This window comes from Pinus tabuliformis, chromosome 6, assembly GCF_031772625.1.
Source record: "Pinus tabuliformis cultivar Carrire ecotype Pingquan chromosome 6, CPIR1, whole genome shotgun sequence".
Lineage (NCBI taxonomy): Eukaryota > Viridiplantae > Streptophyta > Pinopsida > Pinales > Pinaceae > Pinus > Pinus tabuliformis.
Window position 1 is genome coordinate 2,009,244,910 of NC_142292.1, and position 16,925 is coordinate 2,009,261,834.

Here is a 16,925-nt window from a genome sequence, read left to right on the forward strand (position 1 = left end):
AAATCAGATAAAGATTTTTGTAAATTCAAGTTGTAGTTGTTAAACTTTAATATTTTAAATGTTTTAGACATTTTTGATAATCTATTTCCGCCATCAAAAATTACTGTCTTTATAAAACTTTTTGAAATTTTTAACCCAGATTCCAGTCACTTTTGGCTATCTAGACAATTCTCTTTTATTTCATAATCTAATCATTTTTACATTAAAAAGCTCCCGTCATCATCGTTGATCCCACATTAACATCAGAGGTCGAGGGTTTAAAACTCGCCAAAATATGCTAAGGTACTACTGCACTTCAGTCGAAACGCCCAGTACATGCGTGCTCTCGTTAATATCAGTGTCAGCGTTTCGCACAATGGATATAGGTATACTCTCTTTCTGCTTAAATTCGCTATGCAAAATATTTGCATTATTTACTTTGCTCATACGCCTTCTCTTCTAGAGTTGTTAACTCTTTCTGTATTCTGTATTTTGCTCATACGCCTTCTCTTCTAGAGTTGTTAACTCTTTCTATATTCTGTATTTTTCTGGAGAAGATGAAACCATAGTAATTTGTAGGGAGATTTGATCTGTACTTCTAAGGTACTTAGATTTATCGGAGAGAAATATTATATCACTTATTTTTATATGGGGGACATATATTAAAAAGAATTAAATAAAGGACATAATATATTCAATATATAATAGGTAGAGGGTTTTTATATTGGCAAATATAAAAAATGGAGCTCAAAATTAATGAAAAAATATAAATAGTTATAACAAATGTTAATGAAAAAATGGATCCTATAATATCTAGTAAAAGTATAGATTTTTTTAAATTGAAAAGGTATATCGAGTTCATATTGGTAGGGGGTTAAATAATGTGATTTTTTGAGATATTTTTTAATATGTAGTCAAATTATAGGTATTGTTTAACATGCCATAAACGCATGTGATGTATTAAAAACATTGTTTAACATGCCATAAACGCATGTGATGTATTAAAAATTTAATTTATTCAATAAAATTCTATGCTCTAAAATATAGATTCTATTTTACATACAAATTTTAATTATTTTTTAAATTTTCTTTATAAAACATTTTTTGGGACTATAATTTATATACTTAAAATATTTGAGGAAAAGAGTTAAATATTTTTTCTTTCTTCGCAGTTTAGAGGTTTTAAGAGAGAAACATGTGTGGATTTTTCTTTTGAGGCACTATTTGAACTATAATGAAAAACTCTTAAATCTCATATCTCACACGCTTACTTCTAACACTCCCCTTCCTTTCCATGCCCAGCCAAAAGTGATGGAGTTGTTAGCCCTCAGGGAATGATAGTTGCAGGGGGCAGGGTTCCAGGGAATTAGTATCCCCTCATCTTTATTAAAGAATCATTATTGTTTTTACTTTCTGCACTGAGAAAATAAATTTGCTTTTCTAGATAAACATTAAAGTCTTCTATTTTTCTTCGACTGTAGGAAGCCACGTTGAATATCATCCAGATGAGGCTCTCTTCATTTTCATGAAGGTATTGTTTACTCTTTAGTTTTCATTAGAAAGATCGTTGTTGCTTGAATGTGAAACCCTTAAATTCCTTTTTTTTATGGAATTAATGGTAGGGTTTGAGACCGGTTTGTTCTGTGCGGGATATGGAGTGTCTGTTACAGACCGAGGTGCAAAAACTTCATGATTTGATAGATACATGGCGCAGTGTTCGCTTTCTCTCTTCTGCGAATAAAAAAGAATTCTTCATGTCCTTGTTTGTCGGATATTGTGAGGGATGCTTCGTTCCCTCCTTTTTGACTGGAATGTGGGGTAGACTTGTGATCTTTGCCACCGATTTGAAATCAACATCTATTATCTCCAAATGAGTTAAATGTCAAAATGTCTGATAACATCAATGTGAAATAACTGAGTTACTCTTTTGGCATGTGAATCTTGGTATATTTGTGTTTAAATCTTATTTTTTTATTTAGTTTTATATTTTTAGCTTTAATTGGGATTTTGAAATTTCACAATAATGATTTTATTTTTTATTTTTTATTTTTTTATTTTTTTCTCACAAAACAGTGTAATTTTTATTTTAATAAACAACTAAATTCTAGCGTGGTCATTAATTTTTTAAATTACGATATTAATTTTGATAATTTCTTTTGATTAATCACATCATAAGATATTGGTCTACGTTTGGAATTATTTAATGTAGTTTATTCTCAAGACAAAGATCAATGATTTATGATGTGATTAATTCAAAAGACATTATCTAAATCAGTAATCATTACAAAAGTCTAAAATTAATGATAATAATTTTGATATAAATCAAAATTTTATTTATGATAATTTTGTTATATAATATTATAAATTTTATGTTTGTAAGGGGTAGTTCAAGTGGCAATGGCCGTGGAAAGGAAGTCTCACCGAACCCGAGATTTCAGTTTGATTCTTGTGCTACCCTCCCCGGAAATGGGGTGAATAATGGACATGTAAAAACTGAACATGTAAAAACTAGAAAATGAGAGAGTCCTACCTAAGGTTACAAAAAGAAATATTATAAATTTTATAATTTTAATTTTTTTAGCGTTGAAATTATATTTTTAATATATAAATAAATATTTTAGTTTACATTTCTATTATGTTTAAATTATATAATTTTAATAATTAATATTAACATTTTAATTTTTTTTAAACCACCCATTAAATAAATAAATTCATATTTTTACACGTTTATACTTCACATGTGAATATTCACTTATATTTATTCATGTTTTTCTTGAAATTATTTATATATCTGGTTGGGGCATGATTTTTATTGATGAGAATTGTATTTTTTTTGTTATTATTATTTTATTTATGTTAGGAAAATGATTATAATGATATTATTATAATTTTTTTATATTTGAATTAATAATATAATTATGCAAATAAAATATTTAAATTATTAAATTTAAAAATTAGTTTAATTTATATAATTTTATAAATTAAATGATTGGTAAATGTTGATATGTATTAATCTAAAAATTAAATTGAACATTTTTTATATTTAAATGAATAAATATGCTTATCAAAGAGTTATATCTCACATAATTTATGCCATTCTTTAGATATATTTAAGTAAGAGTAAAAATAGAAATACGTAGATTTACCAATGTTTGGTGAGGAATTATTCAAGCAATTGCACAAAATTTAGATAGAAGATGGATGGTTGAAGTTGTTGATTTACCACAAGTTTAAGATTAAAATTAGAATTAGACAGTGGGGAAATTATTCAAGCAATTGCACAAAATTTAGATAAAAACTGGATTGTTGATGTTGTTGATTTTCCCACAAGTTTTAAATTAAAATTAGACACTGAGGATTATTCATATTATAACCTTCTAACTTATCAATAATACCCTGAGACCCTCTTAAGTAATTTTGATATTTATTTATGCATGCACGATAAATTCCTATGTGGAAAAAAAATTCTAGATGATAGGTGACAACCTCCAACAAATTCGTGGCTTCAAATTTTGTGAGTCTAAAAGATACATTCGAAGCTAGTGGTTGATTTGATAGCAATAAACTATTGGCTAATTTCGTTAATGCAGAGTGTCTGGCATACTTTCGAACTTAATACTTGATTTTATTGCAATTTCGTTAATGCAGAGTGTGTGGCAGCCATTTGACTGATGAAAGAATGGAGTAGCAGGCAAGGATGGAGTATGTGGTCACTAACGATCCTACGGATCAGATCTGATGAGAATAATCAGAGATTAGATTTATCAGATCTGATCCTCTCTTTGCTGATGAGAATAGTTGAGATTAGCTTTATTTTAATGTGATCAGATCAGATCTGATGCTACGGTAGCATGGCTAATGAAGTGTGTGCTCGTCAACGTTCCTATGGGTCCTCAAATATTGTGGGCTCAGCGTTGATGGGAATAATTTAGATTACCTTTATTTCAATGTCATCGGATAAGATATGATGCTGCGGTACCATGGCTAATGAAATGTTTACAGTGTGGGAATTTGAAGCGTTGCAATCCATCACAGTCTACCAAATCCTTGGATGCAAGATTGCATCTGTCTGCCACTATTTTTATTAAAATTCAGCAATTTTCTGCCCCAGTTTCCATTAAAAATCAGCAACTTTCTGCCACTATTTAATTAATTAATTTACATCTAGCAACTTGGCTTCACTTTGATTATCCACTTGGATTTGAGATGTGTGAAGCAATAAGGATTTGGGCCAACGTGAACTCATTGGGGAAGAAATGAGCCAGGGATTCCACTTGTGCCTTTTTAACGAACTTTATTCTTTTATTTAAGTTTATTATAATTTAATTATCATTGATAAATGGAAAGTGAGAATATTTACAGAATGTCTTTTTAAATCATTTAAGGGTGATTTATTACGAAGTAGATTTTTACTTTCTTAGATATATATTTTTAGATATATTTTTTTCTTTTATCCAAAGAATATGAATATTTAATAAGTTAGAAATAGTTTTAAATTTCACTTTTACTTTTATATTAAAAAAAATTAATATATATAATAGTTATTAGAAAAATTATTAATGCTTTGTAGTAATTGGTGAAGTTATATTAAAAAAATAAAAAAAATTCACATCTTATCAGCATTAATATTAATTAAAAAATACAATTTTAAAATAAATAAATTTTGTTTCGAAGATAAATTATATTGGTTGGTTCTAAACGAGTAGTCCACCAAATTATTTCAATATAATTTCTACCGAAAATATTTTAATTATTCAAAATAATTACTCTTTTCAATTTCAATTTCAAATTTATATAAATCACAATAAATATTAATAAAAAAACAATTTCAAAACAAATAGGTAACTATTCTTTTCAATTTCAAATATGTAAATCAAATAAAAGATACTATCTATACAATGCATTCCATCCAGCTATAATAAGGTGACCATTTTTCTTTAAAAATAATAATTTAATTTATATTTTATTAGTTATTTATTGCAGTTAGTTTATGGGTTACTATCTCTACAATGCATACACCACATTTTCCATCCAGCTATAATAAGGTGACCATTTTTCTTTAAAAATAATAATTTAATTTATATTTTATTAGTTATTTATTGCAGTTAGTTTATGGGTTACAATGTATAGGAAAATTAATTAAAAGTAGGTATTTATGGAATTAAAAAACAAATTAAGAAAAAATAAGATGAAAATATCATCCATTAAGATTAGAAACAACTATAAAAAAAGGAAGAAAGAGGGTTGATTTTGTGGAGAAGTATTGGTAATAATCAAAGGCACAAAAATAAATGCATGATGAGTATGAGGCCATCGTATTCATGACATCTATAACATTTCACAAGGTTATAGTTGTATAATGGAAATAATAATAACCCTATATTTTATAGTTATTATTATTTAAAATTTATTTTACTGTAATATTTATTAAAGTAGATGAGGATAAAATTTATTAAAGTGTAAATTCTTTTGAGTCAGTAAAATTAGAAAAAAATATTGAATAAAAAAGTTTGTATTTTTAGGGATTTATTGATTTTTTATAATAATAAATTAAAAAAAATGGTTTTTTATTTATAATATTTTTGAATAATTAATAATACAATCAATATGAATATTAATTTGGAAAAAATGATATACTTAGTTAATTTAGGTATGATTATTAATTTGGAAAAAATGATATACTTAGTTAATTTAGGTATTTATTTTTCACTTGTTTTCGTAATATTTATTTAAATTGATTATTGTTAACTTTTTTTTTTAAAATTTGAGTTTTAATTAACATTTTTGTTTCAATAATATTTTAATTTGCAAATTATTTAAATAGTTTTCTTTTTGTGGTTCATGTTCCAGAGATCAATGACTGCCATATCTAGTAATATTTGTGGATCAATCACTGCCACATCCACATAATATTTGTGGATATCCACAAAAATGGATGTTGAGAGAATTGAACTGTGAACTCTCAATAGCAGAAGTGCTTTAACGGTGGGAACTAGACCTAGGGGATTCTTTAAACCTTTTATTTTAATATATGTTTTAAATTTTTTCATATTTTAAACACAATTATTAATTATGGATGAATTGGTAGGTGTTAAAAATAAAAATGATTTAAAATGTTTTAATTTTAAAATATTATAATAAGAATAAATTTGATAATGATGATGACCATTAACGCCCACTAAGATCCACATGCCTTCATAAGGTGATACATTGCTTGAATTCTTTAATATTTTACATGGGCTTGAATTCTTTAATATTTTACATGGGTAGAGTATGGGTTGTTCTAGGTTGACTATAGTTGACCAAAGCTACACATGGTTGATCATGATTGACCAAGGTTGACTTTGGTTGAGAATGGTTGACTAGGGCTAACTAAGGTTGCGTATGTTTGAACATGGGTGAAAATGAATGACATTGTTAGAACATGTTGGCAATGTTTGACCATTTATGTCCATGACTGAGTTTCTTTAACCATGTTTGACCATAGTTGAGCTAGTCAAACATTATCAAATAGTGTCAACATACGGTTGACTATGGTTGTACATGGTTGATCAACGTTGTCAATATTTACTATAGATGATTATGGTGAACCATGTTTTACCATGGTACCTATGTTGGCTATGGCTAACCATGTTCAACCATGTTTCCTATGGGTGACCACTATTAACCATGCTAACCATGTATACCATTATTAAACGTGGTTTAACCATATTTGACCATGGTTTCCCATGTTTTCTATGCTATACGATGATTGGTTATTGTCAACTAATGTTAATTATGGTTGACAATGGTTAACTATGCTCAACCTTGTCATCCGTGATCATCCATGGCCAATAACTATATCAAGCATAGTCAACGTGGTTGGTATATGCTGATCGATGCTATTTTCATATGGTGGTTAGTGTATAAAAGGTGGAAGATGTCATCGATCAACATATATCAACCACATTGACTAATGTGGTTTTGCTAGTTGACAACTAGTGTTTGTGGGGAATATTAATAGAGAATGGTTGACTTCAATTGGTTATAGCTAAAACTATTCAAGATATGGTTGATGAGCATGCTTGTCCACATGAAACTATTCTTGACTAAGATAGAGTATGATTAACAATGGTTAACTGTGATTGACTCTATTTGGGCATGATGACCATGGTTTGATCATGTTGGGCATGGATGAACACAATTTGACAATTTTGAAGATGCTTGACCACAATTTCCTATGATAGATAATGGTTGTTCATGTTGAAAATGGATGGTCATTATTGACCATGTTCAATCACAAATACCTTGGTTGACCATGTTAACCATTCTAACCATGGTTGGCTATGGATGACCATGAGGGGTTAACAAAGGTTGACCATGGATTTGGTTAACTAAGGTTGTCTATAGTATAACATGGGTGATAATGAGCAATAATGTTTGACAATGTTTGATCATGCTTGAGTTTGTTTTATCATGATTGATCATAATTGAGGTTGGCCAAAAATGGTTGACTATGGTCAACATGTGGCTATCTATGGGTGTACATGGTTCATCAAGGTTTTCAATGACTATAGTTGACCATAATTCCCATGTTGACTATGGTTGAGCATGTTCAATAGTGTGCCCCATGGTTGAACAATGTTAACCATGTTGATCATGTAGAAAATTGTTGGAGATGGTTTGACCATGTTTGACCTTAGTTAACCATGGTTCCCCAACTTTTATGTGGTGTACCATGGTTGACAATTATTAATTAAGGATGACTATGGTTGACTATGGTCAAATCATGCTTAACTATGGTTGACTATGGTTAACAATGGTCAACAAACGGTGGACTAAGGTTGATTGTTGATGTCTATGGTTGATCATGGTTGATGATGGTTGAAAAGGGTCAACCATGGTTGGCAATAGTTGATGATGACTAACCATGGTTGATAAGGTTGATGAAATTTGACCATGGTTGACTAAGGGCTAATAAGGATTTATTGTGGGTGACCGTGGTAGGCCATAAGTGATAAAGATTGATAATGATGCTTAATCATGGAGACCTTGGTTGACCATGGTTGGTCATGAGGAGAGGGAAGTGTTTGGAAAAATACTGGGGGGGGGTGGTTGAATCAATATTTTAAAACTCACTTAAACCTTTCAATTTATTATTCATATTTCTTTATGCTAATGTCATTAAGTAAACTAGCATATGTATGTGACAATGATGAAGGAAAACAATGTATATCCAGTTAGCTAACCTTTCATATATTTCACCATTTTCTCTACTTTAACCAGTATGTCATTACTTCGTTAGTCTTTAATTAAACAGTAACCAAGCAGTAAGAATAGAATAAACCATAGCACATAAGAAACACATTAACACACAAGGGTACCCAAAGTTTTAGGTGGAAACACAATGTGGGAGAAAACCACCATTGTCATCGTCTTTGTCTTCACCTTTTATTATAAAGGAAAACATCTTACAATCTTGTGTTAGCATAGACTCATACAAATATGAAGGCACCCACCCGTAGAAGGCTACAACCTTCACTCATTCTCCAACACCCACAGGAATGGAGCTCCAACCCCCTAATCTTGTTTACCAACACCCACTAGAAGGAAGCTCCAACCCCCCAATCTGATTCACCAGCTACCACTGGAAGGAATCTTCGAATTCCTCACTAAAGTCTCAAACCCTGACCACCTTTGTGGACCATGTTTCATAATATTTCATACTGGATCCACCTGATCCAAAACATCAAACCTGTAGGCCACTTTTCATCATATTTTCAGACTGGATCCACTACCATCATTTAAGCCCAATACCAAATAATAATTATGAAACCAATCATTGTATCAAATAACTCAATCACTGAACCATTTGAATCATGAAAGAAATCAATGAATCTTAATCAATTAATCAAACTAAACTAGGATAGATCATATAAATGCACAACTACTCATCAATAAGCCAAACACTGTTACAGAACCCAATTGCTGCTACTGCAAACCCTGATCAACCATATGTCAGAATATATATGCTACTGTTTTGAGTCATACCCATGTATGTATGCGCTTCTCCTTAAGAGGACCTACATATAGATCTCAAAATGCTGAACAACTAAGTCTAAATCACTGTCACTCTGAATCAATCACTAAATCACATACTGAACCCATCACAAATCACTAAACTAGATATAGATCATCACATAGTAGCATCATCTCTAGTCAACATATCATTCCATAAACAATTTAACCCAACCAAAATTGTCAAACACAGATTATCATGAGAGAGACATCATTGACAGACAACAACAATCATAACAGAACTAATCATACATCAATAACATCTCATACTGTAAAACCCTAGCAGATGCATGTGACTCTTATAAATAAATTTCATGTATGTATGCGCTTCTCATTCACCAAACCCACGTATAGATCTGTCCATAGTGTAGAATATATACACGACTACCCAGAAGCAGATCCATGTATGTATGCAACTTCTCAATGGCATACCCGCGTATAGATCTATAATCACTGAATCATGCCTTCACTGTTGATCCAGGTGGATATTGGTGGCCACCCTCCTATTCCACTTGGACCCCCAATACTGTCTCTTTCAATTTTTTAGTTTCCTTAATTGTAGCACAATTTACTATTTTTGGCAGCTTTTTGGGTTTTGAACTTCTGGAGCCATTTTGAGTTCCAAAACGACGTTTTTAGGGAAAACAGAGAGATTAGAAAAGTCCCCAATAAGGCTACTAGTTTTTTTTTTGGCCTACTCTTCGAGATCTTCGAAACGAAGTATTATGATATCCAAACAGAGATCGTATGCCAAAATTACGACCCTTGGAAATTGATGTACCAATTTACCCAAATGGGGCCCACAGTTTTGGTGCTTCATCTCCTAGGGTTAGGTTTCTAGATGTTTATGGTTTTTCCATTGTTGCTCAATAATAAATAGACCTTGGAGCCTCATTGTAACACAGTTCAGAGGCATGTAGCTGCCACATCTCTCGTTAGAGATAAGCTACCATCGCCTTAAACAGGAATGCAACAAATTACATATATAACCATAAATACAAAAATGCAGCAGAATAACACTTCATTTCATTAATATCAGAATACTAAATTATGCTTACAAACAGGAATGGAAATAAACTAGCTCGGGCGATGGCAACTTATCTCTAAGAAGAGATGTGGTGGGTACATGCCTCTGAACTGTGTTATAATAAGGCTCCAAGACCTATTTATTATTGAGAAATAATGGAAAAACCTTAAAGATCCAAAAACCTAACCTTAGGAGATGAAGCGCAAAAAGTGTGGGCCCCGTTTAGGTAAATTCGTACATCAATTTCTTGAGGTCGTAACTTTGGCATATGATCTCCGTTTGGCTATCATAATACCTTATTTCGAAGATCTCAAAGAACAGGCCAAAAACAAATGAGGAGGTTTATATGAGTCTTTTCTAATTTGTCCATTTTCCCTAAAAACTTTGTTTAGGGCCTCAAAATGGCTCTAGAAGTTGAGGACCCAAAAAACTGCCAAAAATAGTAAACTGTACTATAATTAAGGAAACTGAAAAATTGAAAGAAATAGTGTTGGGGCTCCAAGTGGATTAGGATGGTGGCCACCAATATCCACCTGGATCAGCTGCAACCACAAAACATACTTCAAAACCCTTACTATCACATGTTCATTTCATAGTATTATTACTATCATAGATCTATCATTATTAGTCATAATCATAAATGATCAAGCAAGAATGTTCATTAGTCATTACAATGCTTTTGGATTTATTAAATCTGAACCTCCTTCATGCTCCTTGGTGCACACCTATTTCAGATTAAATCATTCATAGAAAATACAAAACTTGCACACTCAATACTTAGATGTCCATCTCCTTATATAGCTTAGGCCTTAGCCAATACCTTAGGTCAATCCCTTAGTAATGCCGATAGTATTATTTGACGGGATCAAATATCCATTATCACACTCATCACTATGGTCCAATACCATGGTAAAGACCCCTCGTATTGAGAATACCATGGTGCAGAAATTGTACATGACTTTGCTTCACTATACCTACATATGTATGTGACTTCTCTTCACATGACCCGCATATACTTTCCTAATATTTACCTTTATCATATTTCTGTTTCTAAACTGATATTACTTTGTCCATTGTCTCTGTCATATCTGTACCAAGCTGTATAATCATCATGCTACCATCATGTTGACATCTTTATGAAGTTGGTTTCGATTAAGGACAACAACGCATTAGTCATAATGCCAACAATCTCCCCCTTTCGACTTGATGACAACCACTTTGGTGTTTGGCCACCACTACCAGTAGATACCTGTAAACACATTTGTAGACATGCCACACTTCTCTTCTAAAAACACCAATCTACTCTCCCCCTTTGACATTAAGGGAAAAGGGTTGATCAATGTTGAATGAATACTTCTTGTTCCCTTTGTAGAGAGGATCACTGTAAGTTTGATCTGTTGAATATAAACATTGACCAGCTCCCCCTGAGGATATGTTGAATCTTCAGGAATATTTTCAAAGAAGTACATGACTCTATGACTCAACCAAATATGACCTTTCCTTTCACCAAGGACTAATGCTTACATTGATCACCCAATACAGTGGGGTTCAACATTACAACAAATACCCAAAGTAATGGGATTACATGACTTGACCCCAATAGTCCATACATGACTGAATTTTACAATGATTTATAGCATAAGTCTTTACATGACCTTTACATCAAGAGACAAATATGATGTTTATAACAGAGACCAAAGACATCAATAGTGAGGTAGAAAGACCATGATAGTCATTAAAAACCATCATATAGCATATAGTATATAAACCATAAACATCTGATAACAAAAACATGAACATAATCAAGAAGCTATGTAGTTCCAGTATCATCAACCTCTGATCAAGTATGCATCATCAAAAACATAAGTTTATTCCAAAGAGATCTCTTATGAACTCATCCCCTTGACCACATCAAGGTCAACTTTCTCTTTCCTTTTGTAGGAAGATCCCAACATATATTTTCATGCATCAACAACATATGTGAGAACCAAGCATATTATCATAAAGTAAGATAGGGAAATGTAGCATCATTATTAAACATCGTCAATATGTGACTGAACATGCCATGTCTCCAAACATCACCCATCAATAGTAGTAGTAGTATATTAATAACCATCCTCTTATCTTCATGTGACCCGCCTTTTCCTCATATAGGCAGCAACATCATTTTCTTGGACCACAATGTCATCATATGCATTTATCGAAGATAAGGAGAACTTGCATTATGAATAATTATGCAATTCAAGTAATCATCCATAAGATCCCTATCTACAATTCACCCATCACTAATATCCCATAACATAGAGATAGTAGTATGTATATAGATTCTCATCAATGAGAGAAGTAATCAATAGAAAACCATGAGCTCACCATCATCTATCAAATTTTTTTAGTAACCCATATCCTTTGATCTCATACCGTCAAGGGAGACAACCCTCAAACATAGCATATGTACCTATTGTGGCCACCAACAACCCCCCTCCTTATATAGTATTAGCAATAACACTATATAAGTGGGGACCCTTAGTCAAAAAATTAAAAAAAATTAATTAGTGCTTATATTTCCTTTTGGATAAAGCTTACCATCATGGACTTAGGAAAATACCTTTGAAAAATCTAAAACTTAAGTTTCATGATGAACAAAGTAAAGTTACTCCTTAAAGAGATATCACATCGCATGCATTAATGAGCACTCACGTTGGAAACCTTAAAATCGCTGATATGCGATATCGCATATCGCATATCGCAAAATCGCATAAAATACACATAACGATTAAATGATTAAGCGATCTGCGATCTTGCGATACTGTGATCTTGCGATATTGCATTCTTGCTCTAATAATAATGCGATACAACGATATGTGATACTGCGATGCAAATCGCAGAAGCATTCCATCGCATATTTTCCTCGCTCAATATTCAAGAAAAAGTTTTTTTTATAAACCAAGAACTGGTTATGCGCTTTAATGATAATTAATGAGTTATATGCCAGTTGTTAATAAAATATGGTTTTGTGTTTATCGAAGAGCCAGTTCACGTAAGGTCGCGTGTTTTTGCATATCTTTGGCATTTAAAGCTTTGCTGTCATTATTTTTGTCATTACTTTCACCCCATTTGTGAACTGCAGGAACGAAGAACAAAAGTTATACAAGGCAATGTACAAGAAACTATGGGGAAAAAGGGCAAGGCTCCAATGTCCAAAGACAGAGAAATGGCGCCCTTCTACACAGACACCGCATGCAACAGAGCCGCAGGTTCACAGAATTCTGCTGAGCCATCCATTATAGATCTCTCATATACAACCATGGTTAAATGGGTACTGAACGATGCTGATATCAGAAACAAACAGTTCAATGTTCAGGGTCAAGAGCTCACGAAATCATTATTTTTACAAATTTTGAGCTTTATACCCGATAAGAGAAAGAGGCACAAAAGGCGAAAGACGCATCAAAGAAGCCCAGATCAAGAAACAGAGGCAGTTTAGGAAAGATTCTAATTGCTCAGTCACTTGCAAGCCCCGAAAATTGCAAGAAAGCAATGATAAAAACAAACTGGAAACAGAAAGCTAAAGAAAAGGCAGAAGCAATCCAAGGGTTAACCAAGTTGAACTGGGATTATTACTGGGCATACACGGTAAAGCCACATAGTCAGTGGATGACTTTCAAGGATATCATCGATTTTGCTGAGAAGATGGTGCCAGCTCTTGCCAATTCTGTTTGCTTAGCTCAACTAAAAGCGGAAGACAGTCAGCTGACTCTACTCAAGAAAATACTGAATGCTTGCAACGTTAAGGAGCAAATGCAAAAATAGTTAGATATTAGATTTAATTTTAGAAATAGTTTTGCTTTATTTTTGCTTAGAAAAAGGACGGTCATTTAAACCGCATCCTGAATTTTTGTAAATAAGTTATTTTTAGATTTAGTTAGTAGTATTTAAACCCTTCTCATGCATTTAGAGAAGGGTCCAGAAATTTATCAAAAACTTGTCCTCAGAACATGCACTTTTGCACCCTCCGAGGAGGTTTTGATGAATGAATGGAACAAGATTTGTTGATGTTTGCATTTAATATCTGCTACTGATGTTGCACTTCTGTACTCTTAGTGGATGTTAGATCAAGGAGAGATAAATCATTGTCGCTTGAAGCTCATGAGTAGGACTAGTTATAAATGGTACTTTTATCTCTTAACCATTTCTGCTTATGTGTTAAAGTGATATACAGTTTTTAGTTGTTTATATATTACTGCATGAATGCCTGAGTTATCATTTGGCACTTTTGTACAGTGATAGCTATTTATTTATGCTTAATGTATGCATAGCTCATTATGCGATATGTTTTTCACAACTGTTTCGTCTAACTTTTTTATACGAAGTGGTTCATCCTTATTGATTTCTTTTCTTATAATAGCTGAATGATATTTATTACCAGTTGTTATTTGAAATCTTTTTAGATCGCATAACAGAAGAATTACACCCCGGGTTAGTATAGACTTAGATGTTGCTGCTTATTAGAATACAATAGCATAACATTAGATTAAAGTTAAAATTAGAATATCTTAATTAGGAACTGTTAGATCAGGAACATCAAATTCTACACACAGACACTCATAAATTGGAAAACTGGTCCCATATCCCCAGTCAGACCCGCTATACCAAATGGATAAGGAGCTTCCAACCAAGGTCCGGACCGGGCGGGTATCCCCCTTGTTGTAGACCCGATTTTCGGGGCTTCAACATATTTGGCGCTAGAAGGAGGGCCTGAACTATGAATGGAAAGTAAATCTAAATCAAAATACCATTCTGAGAGTAAATTACCCTCACCATCTCCCCTGACTTCTCCATTACACTTAAATCCAGAGTTAGAAGTCGTTGGAGCATCAACCGCTACTACAAACCCTGACATTTCAGAACAAACTACTATTGAATCTCCTGAAGTCAAATCTCTGATTCACAAACTTCAATGATTTTCCATTTCTCCTCAAAGATCTGATAAATCTCAAGGCATCGTGACTTCCAATATAACCCTGCTCATCCCCTGACCAGATTAAAGCGTGAAAAGTTTTGCGTTAAACCAACCGAATTACCTCTTCCCAAAAGGAAAAGAGCAAGGAAATCACCTAAAGGGTTCGATAGCGAGACTCTTTCATCATCATCATCCATCTCAACCTCTTCACCGCGAAGTCGACCATCCAGTCCTCCACTTCAGATCATTGTCCATCTGCCCACTGGAACCCCCACGACTCCTCCTCAATCATCTACAATCGTAATATCCTCATCCTCCCAACTGCAGGGATCATCTTCTGCACTTTCCTCTGTTAGTAGTTCAGCAATGGCCCAAACTCCATGGAATAACCCTGGGGCAGTCTTAATGCCTGCACCCTTGAGTCAAATACCGGCCCATCCTGAGAAATGGCTACCTAAGTTTAATCCCGAGGCAGGCATGCTAGCAGAAGAGCATATAAACAACTTTATGCTATCCATTAATCTCAATGGGGTTACTAATGAAGATGCTGTTGTTCAACTTTTTCCTTATACTCTGCAAGGAACAACCGGATCATGGTATTTCTCATTACCCTCCGGATCTATCACTAGTTGGGACATCTTCCAAGAGCAATTCCTAACCAAGTTTGGTGATGACAGGTCTACGACAACGCTAATCAATGACCTATCTAACCTTAGGGCCGAGTCAAGAGAGCCTATCAAAGATTTCAATTTACGTTTCAATAAAATCCTAAACAAAATTCCTACTGCTTCCCAGCCTAGCGAAGAAGTACGAAGTGAATGGTATATCATTGCTTTACCATCAAACATAGCAATCTTCGTGGACAGGGCTAATAAAAAAACCTTAGCCGAAAACATGAAAGAAGCAATAGCAGTAGAGAAATGTATAATAGCCCTAGAGAAGAAATTCGCGATAGAGGAACAAAAATCCAAGAAAGTCACCTTCAAAGATGATTCCAAGAAGAAACAAGCAAAAGATCCATTCGATTTGGAGGGATTGCAAAAAGTTCTGAAGACCATGTCCAATGAAATGGTCGACATCAAAAAGCAAGTAGCGGAAACTTCTTCAAAAAGGCCCTACAGAGCTTTTAAAAGAGGCCCTTCAACAGATTCAAAGCCACCCAATGCTATTACAAGTGCTGAATCCGAAGAAGAGGAAGAGGAAATTGCCACTGAAGGGCAAACCAATGAAGAAGAAGTTGTAGAGTTACAAGGAATGTGGGATTTCATCCTCCCACAAGAAGAAGATCAAGAAGTATTCCCAGTTAGCACATGAAGTAGAAATCAGCTTGATCCTCCCCAAACTGTCCCTAAGCCAAAGAGCGCAAGCTCTGCAATAAAGGATAAAGTCGCAACAAAGAAAACGACATCTAAAGCGACTCAAACCAGCCCAGTCCAAACAGATTCATCAAATCCATCTAAAACGCTAATCGTTTCGGATGAAATGGAGTACAATATTATAGAAGATATGAAAAAGACTAGGGCCAACATCACTCTTTACGAATTGAGCAAGTTAAAGCATCAACAAAAGATAATGTTGAAAGAATTACATGCTGTGCCAGTTGCACCTTTGCCTGCTGCTGTACTTTAACAAGCTTACCATAACATGGGAAGACCTCCAACTAATGCGACCAACAAGATTGATCCAAATGACATCGCTTTAATTGGAGGAAGATCGAGATCTCATAATCCCCCGTTTCTCCTTCCTTATGAAATTTTCAATAAAAATGTGCATAATTGCTTAGTGGATTCTGGTGCTTCATCGAATATTTTACCAAAGTCCATATGTGCCAAATTAAATGTGCAACCATAGAAATCCGCTGTGCACATAGTTTAGCTATATCGATCTCAAGTCGAAGTGATT